The sequence below is a fragment of the Rhipicephalus microplus genome, chromosome X, assembly GCF_043290135.1.
Source record: "Rhipicephalus microplus isolate Deutch F79 chromosome X, USDA_Rmic, whole genome shotgun sequence".
Lineage (NCBI taxonomy): Eukaryota > Metazoa > Arthropoda > Arachnida > Ixodida > Ixodidae > Rhipicephalus > Rhipicephalus microplus.
In genome coordinates, this window is record NC_134710.1 from 135797608 (window position 1) to 135816389 (window position 18782).

An 18782-nucleotide genomic window follows, 5' to 3' on the forward strand; every position below is an offset into this window, starting at 1 on the left:
TCGTACGTAGTCTTCATTTGTGTGGTTCGTTTGCTGTGCACAGCACGTTGCTGTCACGCTGGACGCAACTTCAAGATTCATTATTTGCAACAAAAATGCAGGTACACTCTTTGCTGCGCTCTCTCTTTGTATCCTATGCTCTTACTGAAAACGTTTTACATGCGTAAGCAGCTCAAGTGCAAGACTGTATTTAGCATGTTTTACGAATCTCATGTTGGGTGTCCAGGAGAAGACGTTGCGGTTAATAGTTATTTGTGATAACCGACATATTGAGGCGCGGTTGAGAGAAGTTGCTGCTTTGCATGGCGCTTCGCTTTCGGGCGTGGCCACCGGAGCTGCCCTGCACTGACAGTCGGTCCACAGCCACGGTGTCAAACACGAACTACTGTACCATGGCGCTAGCGTCGGGCGTGGGTGGTGGTCCCGCATATTCCTGATCTTCGTGCCCGTCCTTCTGGGCAATGACACTGAGGAAAGACTATGTGGTGCACACGTGCCATTCATTAGCATGGCAGAGAGCCAAACTTGGAATTTGGTTTACTGTGAGCGTGGTTACAACTTGTGGTTTGTCATGTGCTCTGTGAATTCAAATATGGCAATAGTGCAAGTTATAAATGTGTCGCATCAGTCAGCTTGACACGACTTTCTGCTTGCAATTTTGCTGTTGCGGGGTGTTTTAACAGCCCTGTACGCGTGTGTTTGCTTGTATGCACATAAAGTTTCAGTGGGGCTTGATGATGGGGATTTTAAACCCCTCCTCTCTTCGGCGACACCTTTACTGATCTGTCAATTCATGCAAACTGCTAATTCCTAGAACATACTGACCTTATAAACACTCTTGCCTCAAAAATTGTCATCGGTGCTTACCGACATTCCTGTTTTCTTATTCTGCCGCAGCTAAACGAAGAAAATGCGCGAGGTTATATCGGTTCACGTTAGACAAGCGGGCGTTCAGATCGGCAATGCCTGCTGGGAGCTCTACTGCCTGGAGCATGGCATTCAGCCCGACGGCCAGATGCCCAGTGACAAGACAATCGGCGGAGGTGACGACTCCTTCAACACATTCTTCTGTAAGACCGGAGCCGGCAAGCACGTGCCTCGTGCCGTCTATGTCGACCTCGAACCCACAGTCGTTGACGAAGTCCGTACTGGCACTTACAGGTGTGCAGCAGTTTCTTATGGTCGCACGGCTTCTGTAGTTTTTTTGCACACTTCAACCACTTCGCGGAATTCGGATATTAAGGGTCATTCTATCTGCTTCCCGCAACGCGCAGCCGATCGGGTAAGCTGCCAAGGAGGTCGTAGAAAGTAATTGCGAAAGTAGAAAAACAAACTGGTAGAAAAGGCGCGTATAAATTGTTAAAGGCGGCGGGGGGGGGGGAATGTAGCACATGCCAAAGGGACAAAAAAAACAGTTCTTCGAACTGTTGGATGGCCGTCCTGTTGGCCTTGTTGTGCAAGCAACACTAGCAAATGTTCCCCATTGTGATGGCGTCATGCGCAGCAAGAGCCGCGGTACATAATTTGTGGACTGCAGTCTGTCGGCAGCAACACGAGCACAGCATGTGTGGCCGCAGCTAGTGAGGCGAACACCGCATCCTTCTCGGTGGTAGCAGTTGGTGCTCTCGTAGGAAGGGGCGGTGTGGTGGGTTAGCTCGTGGGAGGAACTAGCGTACTCGTTGAGGTTTGCGTACGTTGCCGATGTTCTTCGGCCGCCACCGCCGATAGCGTCGCAAAACGAGCGTACTTCTCGACCGCTGCATTTCCTCACCTGTTGATGTTGTTGACAGTGGCCCGGAACTGTTCCAGCGCATCGTAGAGCCATGTCGAGAGGAGAGTATGACTGTGCCTTTGCCCTAGACCTGCGAAAACAGGCAGCACAGTTTGTTGGTTGCACTTGCAGTTGAGGCAGCACGGATGTTCCGTGCTGGATAGGCAACTTGGGGTGGCTGTCACCATAATGGAGGCAGAGCTCGTCACGCAAGTTTGTCGCAGTGGTGTGGCTGAAACTACTGCAGTGGGCACAAGGGGCTGTGAGAGACGAGGACAGACTGCTCACTGCAGCTTGAAGAGGCACACCTCCAGTGGTATGGTGATTTCATTGAAAATCGAGGTGCCACATGGGCAGGATGTAGCGAATAGTAGTACCCCCTCGCTTGCAAGCTCTACTGGTTCTGTCTTCTTCGGAAGGGGCCACTGCAATGCTTTATGGGCTGCACAAGGAGGGCTGTCCTCTTTGTCCTTTATTGGGGCACCATTAGGTCGTACATATATTGAACCGTGCACTCTCTCGGCCTTCGGACATATTTTTGCATTGAGTTATAGTGCAAGGATCTTTCATGCAGTCAGACTGTTGTGTATTGTTATGGAGTGTATATCTGCGTATTCTCGCCAATACTGCACTCGAGTGGCCAATAAACACACTTGAGACTTTATGCACTCTGCTTACGATGCGTGTCTTTTACAAACTTCACCAAAATTATTAACCAAGGACAGTGCTGGTAGTTAAGCCGTCTAGATTATTTGTTCAGTCTGTTAGAGGTGAACCTTATGCAGGCCTTTGTTGCACTGATGGGCCTTTTTTTGGGTGTGATTGAGCCCAGACATGCCGGCCTCAGGGAGGTACACGCCATCATTTCTGGTGGCCAAACCGTGACGACGCGTGTGGACCATCCAACATGTGGTGCCACAGACATGCCATTGTTCCTCCCAAAAAGAGGCGCGAACCGGGCTTCCGAGATTGGATACTGGCACACGGCGGATCATTTCGGAGTCCAGGAGCCACCCGTTTTGATTTACGCAGTCTCCACTTGGGGTGCTGTTCGGACTAGGAAAAGGCCCATGCTTATGGGGCATGAGACTAGGACACGTTTAGAGGCTGTTGGGCAGTGTGAATGTATACTTCACTGTAGTTGCCAAAGTACCAGCCCTAGTTTGTGCAGTTGATGTGGCTGATAACTCTTGGCACAACACTCACGGCTTGTATTAATCGTCTTGTTGGCTGCTGCAGGCAGCTGCTCCACCCCGAGCAGCTGATTTTTGGCAAGGAAGATGCAGCAAACAACTATGCTCGCGGTCACTACACAATCGGCAAGGAGATTGTGGATCTGGTGCTGGACCGGATCAGGAAGGTGGCAGACCAGTGCACGAGACTGCAGGGTTTCCTCATCTTCCACAGCTTTGTAGGTGGCACCGGCTCGGGCTTCACCTCGCTTCTCATGAAGCGCCTCTCGGTGGACTACGGCAATAGGTGCAAGCTCGAGTTTGCCATCTACCCAGCCCCACAGGTACTTACTTTCTATAGCTTCCCATTCTGTGCTGTAGTTTGTGCGTAGAGTACCCAGACACTATGGAGGTGTCGGCGGCCCGGCTTTCTGGCTCGGTTGCTGGGTAATCCTGTTGGCCCAGGAGCTGCTTTATGTCAGTTGTCCGCGCCAGTGTGTCTGACAGCATACCTGTACCCTGCCATGTGGCTGTTGTGGGCTGCCCTCCTGAATATTCCTGTTCTTCGTGTAGTCCCATCGGACAAGTACACCGGGAAGAGACCGTGCAGGAGACATCACCTTTGCACACCACTTTGTTGTGAATGACTGTCAATTGCAGGATGTGTCGCTTGGCAGTTATTGTTCAATTTGTCTGCTGCCACCACTCTTCTCTGTTGCCTCTCTCTGTTTGAGTTAGGCAAGGCACACCTTTTTTACTGCACTTTGTTTTTGTCGTGCCGATGCTTTAATAAAGCACCAGTCCGGTCAAGGAGTGCCCTTTGACACCTATGGCCCACTTTTTGCCCATGGTCAGTACACTTATACCTGGATATAACAAAATTGATAAATTCCTCGAAAAAGTTGTGGATTTTAGTTATACAGTTGAACCCCGCTAGAACGAAACTCGCGGGGCTCGGAAAATATTTCGTAGAAGCAAGAATTTCGTTGTAGTGAAATAGGAAATATAGCTGAACTGAGCTAGCAACACCGGGGCCTGACGGCATTCCTAATGCTTTTTTAACTGGTACGCTGAATACTTATCGGAGTTCCTAACTGGACTTTTTAATCTTTCAATTGCTACGGGGGAAATACCGGCTGATTGGGGTATAGCACGTGTGAAACCAATTCATAAAAAAGGTGACCCCTTATCATTTGAGAATTACCGCCCTATTTCTATTACGAGCAGTTGTTGCAAGCTTCTTGAGCACGTTATTGCTAATTACGTCAATGAATTTCTCAGTGAACACAATGTACTATCAAAGCATCAGCATGGCTTCAGAAGGGGGTTATCTACTGTTACCCAGTTAGTTACAACTGTCCATGAATTTTCACGTGTGCTTAATGTTTCTGAGCAAACTGATGTACTGTTTTTAGATCTTTGTAAAGCCTTTGATAAAGTGCCACACGGGAAATCGTTACACAAATTACAGCGTATTGGACTACCTACAAAAATTGTTCTGTGGATTCAGGCTTATCTTCAAGATAAACGTCAGTATGTAGTGATTGGTAATTCTTCATCGACTGTTCTTCGTGTGTCCCCTGGAGTCCCACAGGGAAGTGTGCTAGGGCCACATTTGTTTTTAATTTATGTTACTGATTTAGCTTCACTTATTCCTGAAAATGTGTCTGTGCGTTTGTTCGCGGATGATTGCGTCATTTTTAAGCAAATTTCCTCACCGTGTGATCATGTGGCTTTACAAGATGCACTTATCGCTATCAATAACTGGTGTCCGAATGGGGGCATGCAGTTAAACACTAACAAAACTGTGCTTCTGCTCATCACCAGGAAGCTAAGCCCTAGTCAATTCCACTATACTCTAAGAGGCACTAACATAAATAATGTAGACAAATATAAGTACTTGGGCAAATATAAGTACTCAAGCAAATTACCTTGGTCGACCCAAATAACTGACACAACCACTTCTGCATTACGTAAGCTATGGTTTCTAAAAAGAAAACTAGCATCTGCACCCTCGCGTACTAAAATTCTAGCCTATAATGCCTGTGTTCGTTCTAAGCTTGAGCATGCTTCTATTATCTGGGATCCGCATACCAAGAAAGATATTATGAATCTGGAACGTTTCAACAGAAAGGCTGTAAGGTTTATTTTTGGCAAATATCGTAGGTTTGATTCCCCGACCACCTCAATGCAATTAAACGACATTTCTACTTTAGAAGCTCGGAGAAAGTTCAGTCGTCTTTCCTTTCTTTACAATTGTTTGTGTGGTATTGTAAAAATTGATCTCCCTGACTGTGTTAAACCGCTCTCTGTACGACATACTCGTCATGGTCATGAACATGCTCTAACCCCAATTTTCGCCCGATCAAATGCTTTTAAATATAGTTTTTTTCCTAGAACTGTCGATGACTGGAATTGTTTGCCATGTGACATCTTTCATTCTAATAGGTTCTTGGTGACCTTGAGCGTCACCTTCTTTCTTAACCTTTTGTTTCTTTTGTATTGTTGTCTGTTGTTTTCTTCAATTACGTTTTGATGTATCCACTCCTGCTTGGGCCAGCACATTCGCCTGCAGTATTGTGAAATAAAATAAAAAAAACACAAATGGGCGTTTATTCTTAAAGGCCAACTCCGGCGATTTTTCGAGGTCAATGGATCTCAAAGAAATTCACTAGGTATGTTCAAACAGTCAAAACTGTTATCCGAGACCAGGTAGGAGCGTAGGCCTAGCTATCGAAATCAGCGAGAGTCCGGGCCGAGCGTCTCGTACTTAGCACTGACAATGTGTTTGCCGAGATTTGCATGACGCACTACATTCATCATTACATATTTCCCCCTCGCTGAAGATGGTGCCAAGTAAGTGTTCTAAGGTGTCGTGGGGACAAGTGGTTCGTGATATGGTTTGAGGCGATCCACATGTACGATTTCGCGGCCTCGGCGACGCAGGTCCACAGTGGCCGTGAGGGGTTCGATGAGGTAGTTAACAGCAGAAGTTTGTTTTATGACGTGATAAGGTCCATGGTACCTGCTGACAAACTTTGTAGAGGCACCAGGAGCAGCATGGGGGGGCACCCACAGCCAAACAAGAGAGTTGGGCGAAAATTAGTAGTTGGACCGTCCATCGTCGTGACGAAATTTCTGTAGCCCTTGTTCTTGTGTTGTAAGGGTGCGAGCTAATTGCCGACATTCTTCCGCATACCGCGCGGCTTCGGAAACTGGTGTGCCTTCGGATGAGTCGGGTCGGAAGGAAAGAATGGTGTCAATTGGAGATGATGGTTCTCGACCATAAAGTAAAAAGAATGGAGAAAAGCCTGTCGTTGCTTGAGGTGCCGTGTTGTAAGCGTACGTTACGTAAGGAAGGATAAGATCCCAGTTGGTGTGGTCGGAGGCGACATACATAGAAAGCATGTCGCCAAGAGTACGGTTGAAAGGCTCGGTCAAGCCATTTGTTCGTGGGCGATATGCGGTAGTACAGCGGTGAATCACATGGCATTCTGCAAGAATTTCTCGAATAACATCCGCGAGAAAGACGCGGCCTCGGTCGCTCAAAAGCTCACGTGGAGCGCCATGACGCAGAACAAAACGTTGCAGCAGGAAAGACGCAACGTCACGTGCCGTCGCGGCTGGTAGAGCGGCCGTTTCTGCATATCTCGTGAGATGGTCGATCGGTACAATAATGCAGCGATTCCCAGCTGATGTATATGGTAGAGGACCATAAAGGTCTATTCCAACCCGGTCGAATGGTCGCACTGGGCACGGTAACGGCTGCATTGGTGCAGTAGGATGGCTAGGATCGTGCTTGGGGCGTTGGCACTCTGTGCAAGATCGAATGTACTTTTGAACGAATGTGTACATGCCGCGCCAATAAAACCGAAAACGTAGCCTGGCGTAGGTTTTAAACAAACCGGCGTGCGCACACTGCGGATCGGCATGGAAAGCAGCACATATGCTGGCGCGGAGATGCCTGAGTATGACGGGTAGCCATTCACGACCGTCAGGGTGGTAGTTGCGGAGATAAAGTATTCCATCACGGATGGCGAAGTGAGAGGCTTGTCGGTGTAGCGCTCGAGATGGCGGGTGGGCGAGTGTTTCAGATAGGTAATTCATCAGAGACGCAATCCACGAATCTTTGCGCTGCTCCACAGCCATGTTCATGGGTCCTGAAAGTGAAAGGAAGTTGTCTTGGATGGAGACACTCGCAATATCAGTAGAAACAGGCAAACGTGAAAGAGCGTCGACATCGGCGTGCTTCTGGCCCGAGCGAAAAATGACGCGGATGTCGTACTCTTGGAGCTGTCAAGCCCATCGTGCCAAGCGTCCTGAGGGATCTTTGAGGGAGGATAACAAGCAGAGCGCGTGGTGGTCGGTAACAACATCGAAAGAGCGGCCGTACAGATAAGGTCAAAATTTTGTAATGGCCCAGATAATTGCTAGGCATTCTTTCTCAGTTACCGAATAATTTGCTTCAGTTCTTGTAAGAGTGCGGCTCGCGTACGCAACAACATATTCTTGGTAACCAGGCTTTCGTTGGGCGAGTACAGCGCCAAGACCGACACCACTAGCATCTGTGTGGATTTCTGTGGGAGCGCTTGAATCAAAATGACGCAGTATGGGTGGTGTAGTAAGCAGTTCACGGAGCTTCGCAAAGGCACTGTCGCAAGCTGGAGACCACGCAGATAGATTGCGGTCTCCCAGAAGTAGGTCTGTCAGAGGCGCCATGATCGAGGCGAAATCCCGGACGAAGTGGCGGAAGTATGAGCAAAGCACAATGAAACTACGCAGCTGCTTGAGAGACTCGGGCCTCGGGAACTCGCGAAAAGCACGTAGCTTAGCGGGGTCAGGAAGAACGCCATCCTTCTACACGACGTGTGCGAGAATAGTCCGCTTGCGCGCTCCAAAGTGACACTTCTTCAAGTTGAGTTGGAGGCCTGCTGCAGAGAGGCAGCGTAGAACCTGTTCCAAGCGACGAAGGTGCGTGGGAAAATCGGGCGAGAATACCACTACATCGTCCAAGAAGCACAAAAACGTGTTCCATTTGAGGCCTCGTAGGATAGTGTCCATCATGCACTCAAATATTGCCGGCGCATTGCATAGACCGAATGGCATCACGTTAAATTCGTATAACCCGTCTGGTGTCACAAAGACAGTTTTTGGCCTATAATCCGGATTCATGGGCACTTGCCAGTACCCAGAGCGTAGATCAAGGGAGGAAAAGAACTCTGCGCCTTGTAAAGAGTCGAGGGCGTCATCGATTCGAGGCAAATGATAAACAACCTTTCGTGTTATTTTGTTTACGCGACGATAATCTACGCAAAAGCGTATCTTGCCATCCTTCTTTTTAACTAAAACAACCGGTGACGCCCAAGGACTGTTTGACAGTTGAACTACGCCTCGCTTTAGCATGTCCCTTACTTTTTCATCGATGATACGGCGTTCAGTCGGCGAAACACGGTATGGTCGCTGCAGTAGTGGTGGGTGATTACCCGTGTCGATCTGGTGGCATACGGTAGATGTTAGACCTAAATTGGCGCTGTGACTGTCAAAAGATGGTCGAAACTTGTCAAGGAGGCTCAAAAGCTCACACCTCTGTTGTGGGTTTAGGCCTTCGTCGATGACACGGTTGAAAATGTCGGTAGTGGAAGTGTCATTCACGGAACTACAGGAGAGGGCACTGACTTCCGTTGATTCACCAGGAACGTCAAGTGTAGCGATGGTTTCGAATGATTCTATCGAACCAATACATTCGCCTCGAAGTAGCGTAATCGTGAATGGTAACGGATTCTCCACAGGCACGTTGTTCGCACCACCTTGAAGAGTAACGAGAGCGATTGGGAGCAGTGATAGGTGGCGATGAACGAAAACAGCGGAAGGCGTGAAGAATGCCGTAGCGTCGACGACGGTGGAACACGACACAGGTGCGAAGACAGTAGCGCGTGGAGGGATTTGTTGTCGTCTCTAATGACTAACTTCGCGTCGGAAGGGCGATCATGCACTGGTAGCGCATCACCAAGGGGACAAAAGGTGACTTCGGCACGGGCGCAATCAATGACGGCTTGGTGATGGGAGAGAAAATCCCAACCTAAAATGATGTCATGAGAACAGTGCGGGAGTACTACAAACTGCACTGTGTAGGGCACTCCTTGAATTACATGTCTGGCAGTACACGCAGTCACCGGCTGCACAGGCGGTGCAGTGGCAGTATGAAGACATGAACCCAAGTAAGGCGTTGTCACTTTTCGAATTGAACGGCAAACTTTTTCGGTGATGGCAGAAACTGCGGCACCAGTATCAATAAGGGCAAGTACGGGTACACCTTCAAGAACGGCATTAATTACATTCGACGGCGGACGAAGAGGGCTTGTCCTTTGCAACGAGGACGAAGTTCTTGCCTCGGGAACTGCGTCATTTAGTTTTCCGCGTCAATTGTAGGGAACGTCGGCGCATCGGGGTAGGCGAGCGTCGACGCGGAGAAGGAGATCGGCGATCAGGAGCAGGTCGGTGGCTTGGACGAGGAGCGTACAATTCGAGGTCTGGGGTGTATTGAGTGTACGTGTAATCGTTCTCATATGGACGTAGGTTTTCACGTGAGTGGAGTGGGCGGCGGCGGCACAGACGTGCGACGTGCCAAGGTAGACCACACGAAAAGCAGATCGGTCGGTTGTCGGCAGTGCGCCATAGATTAGGGACTCGGCGAACTGGAGGTCGTGGCGGCTGGGTGGCATAAACAGGAGCAGGCAGTGGAGGCGGCGCTTGAAACGTCTGTGGTCGTGGTCGTGCTGCTGCTTCGGCGTACATCAATGGTGCATTGACTGGTGGCACCAGCTGCGGAGGAAGGACCTCAGACACTTGATCTCGTATAATAGTCCGTAGAGTAGGGCTAAGCGGTGCACTGCGCTCCGGTAGGCCAGAGATGAGCGATAGTTGGCGGGCAACTTCTTCACGCACGAAATCTTTGATCTGCGAGAGGTACTGGGATCGATACCCCGCACCTCCACCAATTATAATAAAGAACGAAGACAGTAAAAACTGTTATCCGAGACCAGGTAGGAACGTAGGCCTAGCTAGCGAAATCAGCGACAGTCCGGGCCGAGCGTCTCGTGCTTAGCACTGACAATGTGTTTGCCGAGATTTGCATGACCCACTAAATTCATTATTACAATTTGCACAATTCTGTCATTTATGCCAAATTACAGGCTTGAGAGATGCGCTGATTGTTTGCAAATGAATTTTTAAGATTGCCTCAAAAAGCTGACCTCGCTTGCGAATTATTGGATACATTGCCTTTGTGACGTCATGTTTGTCATGTCAACGAAAGTGACGCAGCAGATGCAGCAGATGGCATGAATACTTTGGTCGCCACAGCATTTATTCTGCTGGCCAAGAGGCAATGGTGGTGATGTTTAGCATGTGTATACGACGGGAAAGCTTTCTTCCTTCCTTTGTGGTGTCAGGCCGGCACCTCACTGGTCTGCCTTCTTTTTATAGTCTGTTTCAGCGGGACCAATATACGGCCTCAGTTTCTTACCAAATAGCACATGATTCACAGACAGGGTGCCCGGTTGATTTTTCAGTTTGTGTTGTGCTTTTTTGCCTATTAAAATTATTTTCAGACTTCCTGACCATTTCAGCTATTGTGCTAATGACAAGAGTGCCTCAGGAACATAGATACACCATTACTTTGCATTGTCAAAAATCGCCGGAGTTGGCCTTTCAAATGAATAAAGTGTCCGCTGCTTCCTATTCTTTTCCAGCAGCGTTGCGACGCGATTCAATCCTGCATAGGGAGGCCATGGTGAAAACTGCACTGAATGTACCAAATAGTTGCTTTAACACCTTAACACCAGCAGTCTTTCGCCGTCAAAGTGTATCGGACAACGCAGAGATGGAGGCAGGGTATTGTGGAGCGGCGATTTTCGCCTTATTCTATGCCATTCTTACCATCCATCACTCCCGGCTAGCTGATTTGGTTGATAATGTGGACAAACAGCTGCTCTGATTAGGTACCACACTGACCAAGCGCGAATAAATTAAGCATTGGAATCGGGGGGGGGGGGAAGCTGCAAGAAGGAAAGCATGCACTGAGCAACTGAGCTTCATCTTCGGATTGTCTGCGGTTAGAAGGCAAGCCAGCGGCGAAAGCAGAACAGTCTCATTGTTATCACTATTGGGCAATGGCGCTGGTTTCTTGTGGTGCCAAGGCGCGTTTTAGACTTTGTCGACATATTTTCAGCTCTGGAAATGCATCAGTGTTAGATTGGGTTTCCTGTATAGCAATAAATATCCGAGCCGCGAATCGCATTGTAAAGTTTCGTTGAAGCGGGGAACGGCAGAAGAAAAGGTGTTCATCGTGGTGACAATATTTATGCATTGTCTGCTATGGACTGCTGACAGGGAACTGTGATTTTTTGTTGCAGCAGAAATTTCTTTGAAGCGGCGTTGTTATAGCGGGGTTCGACTGTTTCCCGAATTTTCGTACTGAACGTGAATACATATGCCCAAATTAAACAAAAGGAAAACTGAAGGCAGAGTTAAGCCGAACCACTTTTTTTACAGTAAACTCACTGCGTTATTATATTTCAGGCCTTTACCAGGCTTGCACTCGTCGTTTTGGCGGCCTATACCACCACCCTGACTTGCTGACTTGACGCTTTAGACGCACGGTCCACTGTATTGACCACTCCTGGCCTTTATACAAGAAACAGAACTTTTCATTTTCACAGTGAATTCTAGGTATACCGAACTTCATAGCACCGTGGAAATTCGTTATTTTGCAAGGTCGTGGCGAAAGCTCAAAAATTCACCATGCTTATTTTTCGCAGACCAAAACGACCCACATTTAAAACGGTGGGTTCTCGAACACTTTTTTTTTTCACGAGAAATACAAATGCACAAATAAATTCCTAAATATGCACGTTTACAAAAGGTCCTTGCAGTGAGAAGGCCTCCAGCTAATCCATATTCCTGTGGTGCGATTTGGTTTTTTGGTCACAACATCCTGCCTTTTGACTTACAGTTGCCGAAGAAATCCACTTTCTTGCTTGGCGAAAACAGTTTCCGCTTCTTTGTCTCAAATCACCGCAGCATGAATGCAGAGTTCCTTTGCGGGCGCGATAAGTAATCACCAAAAAAAGGTGAACACTACTGACACGCTACTACTGACCTCTTTTGAAGAACAAAAAAAAGTGCTAAAAACTTTTCTCGTTCTGTTTTGTGCTGCTTTGCTGTCTCAGGTTTTAAGTGCCCATGCTTCTTGCTCTCCAACTCCCGCTCCGCCTCGCTGACCTTGCCCTCCCGTGTTGCCCTCGCCCCCTCACCTCTGCTGCTTGTAAACTAGCAGCGTCAGCATTTCATCAAAAAGAAAGAACAGAAAATCGCCCTTTTCATTTCCCCCATCTGCCTTGTCGCGCGTCTTTCGAGAAGCGTGGCGTTCATTCGCTTTGTCGTCTGCTTACGTACTGCTCCTGGGTAGCCACGACTGTTTTCAGATGGCGAGTTCGTAGTAAATAGGTGCTGTTATTATAATGTGGAACTAAATTAATGCTCGTTATTCTGAAAAGTTAAATATTCTGAAGTAAGTAGTAGTAGTGAAATAATTTTACACTAAACTATTAGAACTCTGCGTGGGATATTTTAGAAAGTTTGTTAATGTGGGGTTCGTTCTGGAGATTTTACTGTATTTAACTGATGCCAGTAGGGCATACTGGTGCCAATAAAAAAAATCGATAGTCTTTATAAAGACATTCTCAGCGGTTTTTCGCCGTTGCCGCCATCTTCCGTAACAAGTCCGGAACGATACCATCCCCCCCCCTCCCCCCACGCATCGCAACTTTCACGAGCGGGTAAAAAAGCTCGTGCGCTGCTCAAGCAGAGATCGAATGAGTCGTTATATAGAGGTTCGTTATAAATAGGTTTAAGTGTGTCTACCGGCAGCGATGTATTCTAGTCTTTACATTACGTCTTCTCAATGCAGGTCTCCGCAGCAGTCGTGGAACCCTACAACTCTATTCTCACCACACACACCACCCTGGAACATTCAGATTGCGTTTTCATGGTCGACAATGAGGCAATCTTTGACATCTGCCGGCGCAACCTCGACATTGAAAGGCCCACCTACACGAATCTCAACAGGCTCATCGGCCAGATCGTCTCCTCCATCACTGCCTCTCTGCGGTTTGACGGTGCCCTGAATGTCGACCTGACAGAGCTCCAGACCAACTTGGTGCCCTACCCTCGCATCCACTTCCCCCTCGTCACCTATGCTCCAGTCATCTCTGCCGAGAAAGCCTACCATGAGCAGCTGACAGTCGCTGAGATCACCAACTCCTGTTTTGAGCCTGCCAACCAGATGGTAAAGTGTGACCCCCGTCACGGAAAGTACATGCCCTGCTGTTTCCTGTACCGAGGGGATGTTGTGCCTAAGGATGTAAATGCAGCCATTGCGGCCATCAAGACCAAGCGCACGATCCAGTTTGTGGACTTGTGCCCCACTGGATTTAAGGTAAGTTTGCTGCTACCTTGTGCGTCGTGCCTAGCGTAATTAAGAGGACCAGGAAGTTCTAAAGGGACTACCGTATTTACTCGCGTAATCCTCGCACTCGCATATTTCTCCCAGCCCCCCACATCACCCAAGAAAAAATACTATTTTTTTCTTGTATTTATCGCACCCCCGAAAACTGCCTCAATAATGTGGTCTGTTCGTTCCAGCGATTAATGATGATAGCGCACACCATCTGGCGCCATCTCTTACACAATAAACGTACTATTGCATAGAGATTCAATTCAAGCCAATCCAAATTGGCCAGTGCACGTTACTGCGTGTTTTGTATGTTGTGTCGGTTATCTTGGCACGTTATGGGGCGATACTGAAGCCACAGGGCTGCTTCAAGTTTCAAGTGATACATCATGCGCTAAACAACTGCAACAAGGCCGCCGGTAGGCCCTTCGGAGCCTACGAGTTTTGTATTCGCTACTGGTGATCGCAGCCGAAATCCACCAAGGTGCGTTGGGCCTGCTGTGTGCCTAAAACTGGGATTAATGGTAAACTTCATTTCATCAGAAGAAAACTGTGGACGATTCTGTTAAATAGCCATATGCCCAATGCTGACGTCCTAGGCTTACGTTTTGAGGGCTCCTGTTGAGCGCTGACCGCGACCGCTAGACCCCCAACGCCCACAAGCTTCGCGTAGGGTATTCTAAATATCGACTATTTTCTTCCACGTTTTGTGTCTCAAATAAATCTTCCCTTGTGTTGAACTTCTGCTTTTATTGTTGAGGTAAGTTTTAATTAGTACTTCTTAAATCTTGCTGTGAGTTGCTGGTGAGAGAATCCCGATTTGCGGCCACTTCGTTTTTTTTTCGCTCTCAGAGCTTTCGTGGAAAGTTTTCCCCGCGCAATTGTCGATCCCCCCAACTTTGCATCGATATTCTGGCAAAAAAAGTGCGAGGATTATACGAATACGATATATAACTTTGAGAACAAATAATATTGCCACGTTACGTAGATGTTATTTGTGTATTTCGAAGTGGGACTTCACATAACAAACTGTAGTGCAAACTGAAATGAAGAACAAGAAAGCCCCCCATTCATTTTTTTATCGCTGGCTTAGAATTTGTGTTAAAGATGCGAATCTCTTGAGGGAGCTCAATATCAAACTTCAGTTTTTTGGTCTTTCGTTGCTGCACAACTTCATATTTACCGCTTTCTCAACTGTTAGTGAGTTCATAAGACTTGTACAATTCTTAGTGGCTTTGTGTGTGAGCGGTGACTTTTGTTCAAACATAGCTTGTGTTTACAATGTGCTATTGTGGCTTTGTCCGTTCTTGGGTGTTCAATCACTACACCCGATTCGTAATGCAGGTTGGCATCAACTACCAGCCCCCGACTGTTCTACCCGGTGGCGACCTCGCCAAGGTTCAGCGTGCTGTGTGCATGCTGTCAAACACAACAGCCATAGCAGAGGCCTGGGCACGGCTCGACCACAAGTTTGACCTCATGTATGCCAAGCGGGCGTTTGTTGACTGGTATGTCGGTGAAGGCATGGAGGAAGGCGAGTTTTCCGAAGCCAGGGAGGACTTGGCTGCCTCGAGAAGGACTACGAGAAGGTTGGCATAGACTCTGCAGAGGGTGCTGAAGATGATGGTGGGGAGGAGTTTTGAGGAAAAGCGTTGGTGCCCTCCTGCTCGGGGCCATGCAATAAAAGAGCAGTTGTCCATGCCTGAGTTTGTTTATTCTTCATACTAAAGGACTTAGTCTGTCCACGCCATTTAGTGGCTCCTGCCATGTCTAATCCAAGTTGTCAGTGGTCTTAACAATAAAAAGCATGTATGTAGTGGCGGTCTTGCTCCACGCTCTCGTTTTTTTGTAGCCATAAACCGGGCAACTGAACTTGTGGGGCTGCTTGTTTGTGACAGCGAACCATTTTTTTTTTGCTGCTGTTAGCTTCAAGACTTGAAATGCCACTAAATCTTCGAAAAAAAAGGAAACATATGTAGAGTGATCATTGAGGTGGCTACGAATAGGTGCTGAATCTGATAAAACACCACCTACCAAGTCTGTACAGAGCATGTGCGAAAGGGACCCTGCAGTATCACTGTGCCTGTCTTGTAGACCCTTCCACTGTTTGCCGACACAACCCTTTAATGAGATCCGGTTTCGTTCAAGGACTTCAGAAAATAGCCCGCCAATTTTCCAGTTTCCTTCTGAAATTTGGCTAAATCACTTCAAATATTATAGCTATGTGAAAGTTCCGAAACATTCCCTTGTACTTTACGCACGTTTATTTTATGTGACAGACTTTGAAAGGGATTTTCCGTACGCTTGAAAACGTGCTTTTAGTTTCGACGTCAGAAGCTGGTATATGAGGTGACCGGAAGTTATTTTGGCTACAACGCTTGTTCAAGGAAGTCTTGGTGTTTCGCTATCACAACCTCTGAATCAGCGCTTGCACATTTTTACGGAGTAAGTTTGCAAATATGGTACGCACGAAGCAGTTCCCTTTGCTTTATCTACAATTGGTGCATTTCCAAACATGGTGTACACGCGCACTACGTACAATGTAGCGGAAGGTTACCACCAGTTGCAGGGCGTAGAGGATTTCCTACATGTCGCAACTAGGCATGATTTGTAAAAGAACTCTTCAGCCTCGAGTACGTGAGCAAGAAAAAAAAGTTAACCTAATATGCAACGCGGTAAATTGAGATAAAGAATGGGATATTGATCCCTTTGAACGAACTTAAAGCACGGAAACATTTTGACGAGCCAAATTGCAGCTTGTGGTGCAGGTGATTTTCAAACCTTAAAATATCAACTGCGTAAACCAGCCATGCCATTTCTGGCATATTTACTGTACCCGCCACGTGCTTAATTTTTGTACCTTATAGACGCGAAGAATTGAAAAGATGTAACACGACACAATCAATATAACTGTGCTTCACATATGGGAATTGTAAATAAATCAATCTCCATAAGCGGTCGTTATCTATAAGGCTGGGTGCAACGCACGCAGGAAGGAATGGTGCAACGAAAAACATGGTAAAACCGAGGTTTCGAGATAAGTACAGCCATTGTTTTTCTTCATTTTTCTTTTTCATACCTACAAGTTCAACACTCCGAAATTTGAATTGTCTCACGAATGGAGAGTATAAGATCACACGTTTCGTGCTTGCCGACATACCATTGAATGTCTACAGTGTATTTCATTGTGTACGTACAATAAATGATCAGACAACAGCTACTGTTCCCCTGAAGTACCTATTTCATATGACTATATCGTTGCATTTGTCTACTCGTAAGCCCATCGCAAAAATCAATTACAAAGAGATTAAACGTTTGTTGATTGACGAGCACCATCGAAAGGCGTTGAAGACAGCGAAGGGTGTTACATTGCGTTCAAACCAAGCCCGCAGTTCGTGACACACGTAATTATGGGCGTTGCCACCTTGTCCAATGTACCCGCACCTAAGATCCATAGATGTAATCTGTTCTATATGAAAGCAGAGAACACCTAATAAAATATCTTTTGTGCAGGCACTTTACCACTCCACCCCGCAGACGCCACAGGTTTATTTGTATGTTCAGTTCTCATTCATCGTCGGCGCCAATTCGACGCGGAAGAATGCGATGTGTGACGTAGGAGCACTGCTGTCACAACCAAGTCCGCTAGAAGAAAGAGTGCACAATTTTTTCAAATACAATAACATGCATATTACTCTAAACAAACGCATTCTTGCTGCATAAATATCTTCACGGTGTTTAAATAAAAAAATACAACCTAACGTTTTTGTGAGCTCAAATATTGAAACATTACTGTAGTTGCGTGACTGATTTGTGTGCCTATATAATGCATCGCGAGATATATATTTTTTTCTGCCCAAAATTATGTTGTGTTTGAAAAACCATAGGCCTTTTAGTTAAGATCCTGCCGCCCGGTTCTTGGCTGATCCCTCTTTCTGGGTGTGCGCCAGAGTACCAAGGATCATCATCATCATCTCGCCGCACTACTTTTTACTGAGTCATCAGTTTACGAGAGTACGTTGATCACGCCGAAGTAAACGTTCCTTTTGGCTGTCAACCCTCAAGTAAGTGCGTATTCCGCCACTAGTTAGCTAAATACACGTTTTTATGTGCGATGAGCTTGGTTAGATTTCCTATTTTTGTGCGTCCAGGAAATTTTACCGCATCGGGGCAGCTTGGATTGGCGCCGTCTCTCATAGGCCTAGCGCCGGCATGGTCGAAAACACGACTTGCTGTACGTGGCCGGAAATATATGTGTATTCACACTGATCGTAGGTCAGTGCGTTTGAAGAACTAGCTGCGCTGCAGAGCAATTGGGTGTTCGTTTTCTATAATCGGAGTGGACGTGCGAAGTGCTGTCGTAGCCGGCCAAGCCGCAACTGTCTCTTTATAGGCTTAGCCTTGGCGTGATTGGTTGCTCAGTGGGTCTAGGATAAATTATTTGATCGCGTTTCGAAGTCAGTCTTATCGCGTCGCTGAATTGAACAGTTTTCTTGAGGATGTAGTTTAGTTTAACGACGCTTGCGGGTGAACGTCTTGGTTCATGAGAGTGTCCGCCCGTTACGCTACAGAGGTCATCAGCCGGGCGTGCCTGACCATCCTGCGTTTTCCAAAGACGTTTGCGCCTCATAAACTGTCCTCATGCGCGATTTGACGTGGGTCAGTGCGAGTTGAGCGGTGTAAATTGAGCGAAGAGAAGTAAGGCCTGCACCTTGTCGGAACGTCATTAGTTTCGGGTGTCTCGCACTGCACAACTTTTAAACTTGACGCGTACAGCTGTGAACTGGTTTTAATTGGTGCAGGTTAATCACACGGCCCTAATACTTCGAAGAAATCAGCTCACACGAAGGATCGTTGCATGCCAAAACGTATAACCACTATTTCGCACCCGTTTCACCTGCTCCCAATGAAAATAGAAAACCTCTGCTACGTGTAACGGTAAGGGGTACCCTAAGCTATTGTAAAAAATATCGCAGAGATTCTGGCACCGTGTTTGGAACATTCATTAATTGGAAAACTGTCTGAATCTAATGGGCTGATTGAGCGAGTGGCGGTGCTGAACGTCAAGATACTGTGGCTATAGGTGCCACCTGACGCGGGTTGGCGCGACGGCAAGGTTCCTTTTGGCGTTGCATAAGTGGTTGCCAGACTGGTACCGCCTTAGTAGAGGCGGGTACGGCGCCTACGCCTCAGTGCTGCGCTGTGTGCTCAGCTGCACGCGAGGCTGCACCAAGCTTGCACTGTCAACGTAGGAAGTGCAGGAAAATCGTGAACCAGTGGTGCATATCTTCCGCACCTTTCGAAATCAATGGGAGGGTTCAGGGGT

The 18782-nt window shown here is 47.4% G+C and overlaps 1 pseudogene; it reads left to right on the forward strand.

Annotated features, from left to right (window-relative positions):
- The first annotated feature begins 897 nt into the window (after positions 1-897).
- LOC119175807 (tubulin alpha-2/alpha-4 chain-like) lies at positions 898-15159 on the forward strand (annotated as a pseudogene).
- The last annotated feature ends 3623 nt before the right edge of the window (positions 15160-18782 follow it).